The 7543-nt window shown below is 46.4% G+C and overlaps 1 protein-coding gene across 4 annotated transcripts in view; it reads left to right on the top strand.

The window, feature by feature from the left end:
• Window positions 1-1703: 1703 nt before the first annotated feature.
• Window positions 1704-7543, top strand: part of LRFN2 (leucine rich repeat and fibronectin type III domain containing 2) — a 250768-nt gene continuing 244928 nt past the window's right edge. For 2 of the 4 annotated variants that reach the window (XM_083604514.1, XM_083604515.1), the window contains exon 1: window positions 2497-3113. The gene's annotated coding sequence lies outside the window, so the exon portion shown is untranslated. The other 2 variants (XM_083604513.1, XM_083604516.1) reach the window with 2 other exon arrangements.

Here is a 7543-nt window from a genome sequence, read left to right as displayed (position 1 = left end):
TATCTCAATCAGTTTTCCCCTTCTCCCACTCCCTCCATCTCCCTCCATGCAGGTACATTTGTATGTAGGGGTGGGTATTCTGCTTTGGGACGCGGGGGTGGCGCTGTGGGTTAAACCACAGAGCCTAGGACTTGCCAATCAGAAGGTCAGCAGTTCAAATCCCCACGACGGGATGAGCTCCCGTTGCTTGGTCCCTGCTCCTGCCAACCTAACAGATCGAAAGCACGTCAAAGTGCAAGTAGATAAATAGGTACCGCACCGGCGGGAAGGTAAAGGGCGTTTCCGTGCACTGCTCTGGTTTGCCAGAAGCGGCTTACTCATGCTGGCCACATGACCTGGAAGCTGTACGCCGGCTCCCTCGGCCAATAAAGCGAGATGAGCGCTGCAACCCCAGAGTCGTCCGTGACTGGACCTAATGGTCAGGGGTCCCTTTACCTTTATTCTGCTTTGGGTTAGGTTATACCCAACTAAGTCAGTGTGAAAGCCAGTGTGGTGTAGTGGTTAGAGCATCAGACTAGGACCTGGGATACTATGGTTCTGTTACAAGTTTGTGGGTGCCAGGGTTCAGGAGTGCCAGCTTGGCCCTGGCACTGAAATTTGTGGGTGCCTGGCCCCTTCATGGGGAATGTTGTGGGTGCTCGGGCACCCGAGGTCCCAGGGAGTTGGCACCTATGCCAGGGTTTGTGGGTGCAAGACACTGATGATTCTTGGATCTAGTCAGAATTTAATCAATGCTTGGAGAATTAAACTGGAAATCAGACTCTCAGCTCCCTGTGTTCAAAAGATCACCTGAAATTTGGGCCATTAACAAAGGCTCTGTGCCAGCCAGCAAATGGGAAGGAACCAGCTCTCTCCCCGCCCCCCACCCCGAGCTTTGAGTGCATTAGTTAGAAAACAATTGTATTAGGAGGAAAATTTAGGATTTCATTTGGCTGTGATGTGGTCAACAGGTGTCTGTTAAACACAGCAAGCCTGGGGGGTGGGAGTGGGAAGAACACAATGTGGGCTGCCTGTTTGAATCGGAGGCTGCAGCAATGGGAGATATGGGACCCTCTTGGGGTGTATGCTGTGTATGCCTCCATCGTAGGCTCAGGTTGCGTGCGTGCGTGTGTGCGTGTGTGTAAATCAGCTATATATCATAAAGACACTGCAGTCTCCACTGTGCATCATTTCGAAAGATCCCTGGGTCTAAACCCCTGGAATCTCACACTCCTCATACTGGAGTGGTATGCAACAGTTCAATTCTCCACTTGGCCATAAAGCTCACTGGATGACCTTGGGCCAGTTGCTGCCTCTCGGACTAACCTACCTCACAGGGATGTTGTTAGGATTGAATGAGGAAGGGGGAGAGCCATGCATGCCACTTTGAGCTCCTTGGATGAAAAGATGGGGTGCAAATTCAATAAATAAACAAGCAAGCAAGTTGTGCTGTCAGCAGAGCCATCGAATTGACTTGAACCTGAGTTAGTCCTGTACATTTCTTTTCAGCAGGTCTCCTCTGAGCGGGATTTCCATGGTCAGCCCAACCATCTAGCTATTTACTGCAGACTTTCCTAAGCCACGGAGGGAGCCAGAAACCAGCCCCCTCAAGCTTCCTCTCCGAATCATGTCCCTGCCCACCCTACTCCCACACCCCATCTCCTGGCAGCGAAGTTCCTAAAATAGCAAGTCTGCAAGAACATCTTTTTAGCATTAGAGCAGTGTGAATGGAGGGGAAGCTGTATCACCGATAGAGTTTACCCCTCTTCCCCCTTGCATTTTTTGGGGGCGTGTGCGCGCCTTGCACAGTTGCTTCCACACGCCTTCCTAGCAGCAGCAGCAGCAGCAAGCAGCAGCAGCAATGCTTTTCAGCACCCACGAGCGAAAGGCGGCAGCGCTTTCCTCTCGCCTCCCCGCCCCTCCCTCCTTCTCCGCGCAGAGCCCTGACATGCTTTCTGCTGACAAATGTTCACCGAGGCTGCCGAGGATTTAAGCATGCCGGGCAGCGTCTCTCCAGCTTAGGGGTCCCTGGTTACGCAATGGCTTATCCAAAGCGGCGCAGCGCCACGGTCGCCCAGCGAGCCTGCCGGAGAGTTTGGGACTATTTGGTTTCGGGTGCCTCGTCCCCATAAGTCTTACCCTTACCCCGCCGCCTCTGCCGCTTCCCAAGCCTCTCCGCCTACTTTTTTTTTTTTTTTTTTGCTTTTAATCGGCTTTTTTTCCCCTGGGGGAAGGGACTGGTCCCCCCCGCGCTTTTCTTTGGAAAGTATTGAACGAGGTTTGTTGTTGGAGATGGGCGCCTAGATGGATGCATTTGCTGCAGAGCCTACTTTCTTTACGGCGCGGCATCGGGAGAGGTAAGAAGAATTTCTCAAGCTGCTTGCGAGGGTGGATCCTTTCCCCCCCTTCTCCTCTCTGTCCCCCCCCCTCCCCGCTTCCCTCTTCTGCACCGCTTGTCTTACAAGCCTTGCCGGCTCTGCCATCTAGAGCACTTCGTGAGATCACTCCAGTGAGTCTGCTGGGTTTTTCTTCCCCCGTCCCTTCTCTTCCCCCACCCTCCATCCATCTCTGTCTCTCTGTGTGTTTGTGTGCACAGGGGTGGATATCCCCCCTCCTTTTCTGTTCTCACATGCATACACATATATACACAGAGAAGCTCTGCTAAGGTGAACTTGGAGACTTGCAATGCTCACATGCGTGTGGTACCCTGGGATGCGTTTGGAGCCATATGCCTGCAGGGCTGCTTAGTCGTTCAAAATTGTCTTTGGGAAAAGAAAGGGGGGGGGGAGAGCAAGTTTATTCCTTCTCTGTCTGACACACACACACACACACACACACACACACACACACGTCTTCTGCTGTTTTCTCTCGGTTTTTTTGGGTGCTGTGGATATTACTAAGAAGTCTGAAGGATTCAGTCATTTGGACCTCGCTGAATCAGGGTCCATCTGCCAAGGTTTCTTCCTATAAATATATTTTGCATAACTGGTGATCGACTGAGGATTTAAAAAAATATCATTATATTTTCATTTAAAGAAGAAGTGGGGGGGCAAGGATGCATGGCATAGCAAGAAGAACTAAGTACCTTCCGGAGATTATATTTCCAAACCAGGGATAAATGTGATTCATCAAAGGTAAGAGCCGGGGTGTTTCCTATCAAACTCTCATTGTATATATAACATAACCTTTTCTTTAATGTCTTAGAGAGCATTTGAGGTGGGTTTGAAGGGCATTTGTGGGGAAATGCATAACTTTATTTGTATGTTTCTAAGACCTTTGGTAACAGAGATCTTGCGGAGGGAAATGAGTCTTGTTTTTGCTTTGCATTTAATAAGGGGGGAAAAGGAGTTCAAAGGAATTGCATGGTGTGTGTCTCCCTTGGAAAAAAAAACTGCTGCTAGAAATCTAAAATAATTTATGCTGGAGTAGATCAAAGATCAAAAAAGGGTTTGGAAAGGGGGAGCAGGAGAAATTACAATATTCTATTAGGACAAGCATTATGGGAAAAGAAGGAAGGAGAAATATGTGGAAACCATCTAGGGATTTAAAAATAAAAATAAAAACCCTCTAAAGCTAAGGAAGAACTTTGCTATGCAGATAAAACTCTGTTCTGCCTGAAAGCATACAGTTCAAGGACAGAGGATCTTTGGAGATGTCATAGAAAGAAATAGAAACTGGAGATATGTGGCAGGAGACCAGGAGAGGCAGCAGGACTGGAAGGGAACACCTGAGATCAGGTGAAATCCTGCTTTGTCTTACAGAGATTCCTGATAATGTAAAGGAATAGGTAAGGAAAAGAGGGTCCCAATGGGATTAAGCAAGTAGAGCTATTGAAAGGTGGGCAAATAAGGAATGGAGACCCACCTTGATTATGCCATATCATGTCACTCCAGCGTCATCAGATGTTTACAGTTCCCTGAAAGAGCTGGGCAGTTGATGTGGAATTGGTGGCATTTGCATGTAGTATGACAGATCAAAGTGGGCATTCTCTCTTGATCACTTTCTTTGACACTCACATTCCCTAAATATATTAAACTGGTGTTCTAGAACCAAAGTAAGATTAAGAAGAAAGGAGATTCAAGAGATCCTCCAGCAGAAAATTGCTGGGGAGGCTCCACTGTGAACTTTCTAAACCCCTTGCCCATTGATAAATGGGCAGCCACTATGCATTTACACCTACAGAAAAAGGAAATGAGATCATGTAGCAGGACTCTATGTTGTGTGTGGCACACCTAGTGATTTGTTTCTATTTCCTGGAGATGCTAAGCGACGATCAAAGATGTGGGGGGGCTTCCTTCCATACTCTTTTGCGAGTAACACCACCATTGTATGCAGAGACAGGAGGAAAGACGGACAATCTTGGAAGAGGAGCTTTTCCCTAATGTGCTTCTAAGCATATGTACTGCTGAGTAAACATGCATGTTCTCAGATACACAGTAGCAATCACTAGGAAGTCAAAGATCTGGCCCCAATTCGTTCCTCCAGGTTTCATGGATGTGGAGAAGCTATGACACCTCAGTTGTCACTGGGCAGCAATTGTTGATCCTGTTATGGAAATGGTTGTGTGTGCCGGAACCATCACTGATTTGAGGAAATGGAGAAAGACAGCGTGGTTGGACATTGCTTTTTCCTACGATGCTTCCCATTTATCCCCACTTTGGTTCTTACCCTGAGTAGAGTTAGCTTGCAGTTGGCACATGCCCAATCTATGTGGTTTGCATCCTCTTGTCAAAACAGAGTGAGGGTGGCTGCAAAGCCCCTTTAGGGTGTATGATTTACTGAAAAAGAGGCGGTGCTTTTTTGGGGTGGGGGGTGGACTCTGTCCAAATATACCTTCATAACCTTTGGGAACTGGCACCTTCTGCAGCATGGTGTGCATTTTGAGACCGTCTTCTCTGCAATGTGACTGTGATGAAATAAATAACATTCAGGACCCAGCTCTTATTTCTGGCTGATTAACATTGTAGGTGGAGTGCCTTGTTTCCAGGATCTCGCCTAGGCAGTTTCATCACTGCAGACTGTAATAAAACCACGGTTCACTGTGAGCCCTGGTTCTGCTCCTCTTCCTCTCAGCCTGCCTGCTTCCTCTCCACTGTTGCTGCTGCCATTTAACAACACTTGTTTATATTGAGATGTGGAATATAATCACTTAGTTTTGCCTTCTCTCCTCCTCCTCCCCCTACTCTTCGGAAAATGTAAACAGCCCACTTAGCATTTCTATGGCAGCCTCTGTGGGTCCCTTTCTGCATGGTGGGATAGGAGCTGACAGCTCTCTGACAGTCCTTTGCAAGTCATCTCACTCTGTCTCTTTCACCACAGCCCTCAATCCATCGACTGGTGCTTGAAATGTGGCAGTCATGTCTGCTTTGGGCGTGCATGTATAGAGATGCTTGTTCTGGAGTAGGGATATTGCTATTTTCCTGGGCACAGGGCACTGTCATGTGTGGAAGTGGGCTGGGGCGAAGCTTTGTTAGATGCAGGTGGCATTTCCTCCTCTCTCTGAGCTTCTAGCCAACAGACTGGAGTGAAAAATAATGCTTTTGAGCACTTTTTCCTCTTCAGAAGAGAGGGGAACACTTTGGAGGAAAGAAAGGCGAGACTCCTCTATGCTCCTGTCTCTGTACTTCACCCAAAACCTCTCAGCAATACTTGCAAAGACAGAAACCAAGCTCTGCTTTCCCTTCATCCAGTCATAAACAAGAGACTTCTGGGTAAAGATTCCTAACTCAGAACCACTTTGTTGGAGACTCATAGGGCTCTGAGCTTAACGCTTCCCCTCTTCCCAAACTAGTATTTGTGAATTGTGGTTCAACCTAACTTATATTTTACTTGTATTTTACACCCCTTAGATACACTAGTTTGAAGAGGCATATAAATAAACAATCAAATCATCTATCAGGTGCCAAATTGAAAGGTTGTCAAGTACAGCTTTAACTACAACCAGGAAAGTTTTGTATCATTCTAGAACCAATTAAAATTGAGCTAGGAGCCATGAAACTAGACTTGTCTTGTATTAAAAGAACCGTGAAACTAGGTTTGTGGCCAATAAATCACAAAAAAGCAAAAAGAGAGAGAGAATATTTCAGGACTACCATATTCATAACCTGCTTGTACAATTGTAGTAACCATACGAATATTGGCTGTTCTTGAGACAAATTCACTGGTTTAGGAAGGAAGTGTGCTTGTGTATGTGCATTTACATCAATAATCATTTCATATCCTTATGATGTTTGTATATTTGCCAGATGTTAGTCCTTTCACCATAAATCTTATAATGCAACTTTTTCCTCTATTAATTAGTGCCCATCTTTAAGACTACAATACCATGATGCAGTGTGATTGTAAGCATATAACTAGCATAGATTATACCAAACAATTTGGAACGTGTGTGTTTCTGGCAGCTTGAAAGCTATACCTTCATGAGCCAGAGATCTCTGGTTGGTTCTATGGTTACTGAAAGATCTAAAGAAGTATCTGGATTTTCAGCACCCACAATCCAGACCTAGAACATGTTTACATGGGAGTTACTTGTACTAGTGGTTAATTACTGTAAAACACAGATGAAAGTGTGGAAAGTAGGGAAAGCTGTGGCAGATGAGGGAAGTGATAACCTGTTCATTGAAGTTCATTGCATCTTTTTTTCTGTGTCTAGTGTGTTATACTGGCATCCTCTGAATGCAACAGGGATACCACAGAATGACCCATATAAGCAAACAATGGATAGCTTTCTTCTTGCGCTTACAAATTAGATCATTTCCCCCCCTAGTGCTTAAGAGACTACTGGGAACTCAGATTATGAGAGCATGTTTATATCATCAAACTCTAAGGGCTTATTAAAAACTATGTCAATTTGTTAAAGTCTCCAGATGATAGTAATGGAACATGGCAAACATTAATAAGTAGAAATGTGATTGGAGAGGCTATCTAAGGAAGATACACCGGGTGGGGAAACTTTTTGGCTCCCAAGGCCCAATCCTTATCATGATCAGCCTCATGGGCCAAACTTGGCAGGTGGACAGGCCCACCTACCTGTCAATCACATCACATCAGTATGACACCACATGATTGACGGGTGGGTTTGGCTGCCCACCTGTCAAATGCAGAGCTTTGCAGATCTCTCCCCACTTTAAAGTCCTGGTCTCAGAGCTCTGAAAGGGGAGTGTTGGGAGGCTTGCAAAGGCTTTAAAACAGCCCTCATGATCCCATATCAGCCTGAGACATGAGTATGGGGCTGTTTTAAGGGCTTCTGCAATCTGTTAAATGAAAAGGAGTGGGATCAGCTGCACAGTTTTTGAGAAGTGCTTTGAAGCAACCCCCAGCACTCCCATTTCAGCTGAAATGGGGGCTGCCTTACATTACTCCCCAAAAGTGCTATTTGAAGCAGCTCCTATCAGCAGCCTGCCACTGCCACCCGACTGACTGCAGAAGAAGCACACAATCTGCTTCAAACAGCGTTTTTGAGAAGTACTTTAATCCCCACTCATCAGCCGATGAGTGGAGATTAAATCCTACTGCCTTGGCTGTGCGATCCTGTTCCCTGCTGGCAGCAGGGCATGCAGCCAAT

Source organism: Podarcis filfolensis (assembly GCF_964270895.1).
Source record: "Podarcis filfolensis genome assembly, chromosome: 3".
Lineage (NCBI taxonomy): Eukaryota > Metazoa > Chordata > Lepidosauria > Squamata > Lacertidae > Podarcis > Podarcis filfolensis.
This window is presented reverse-complemented; position numbering and strand designations above follow the sequence as displayed.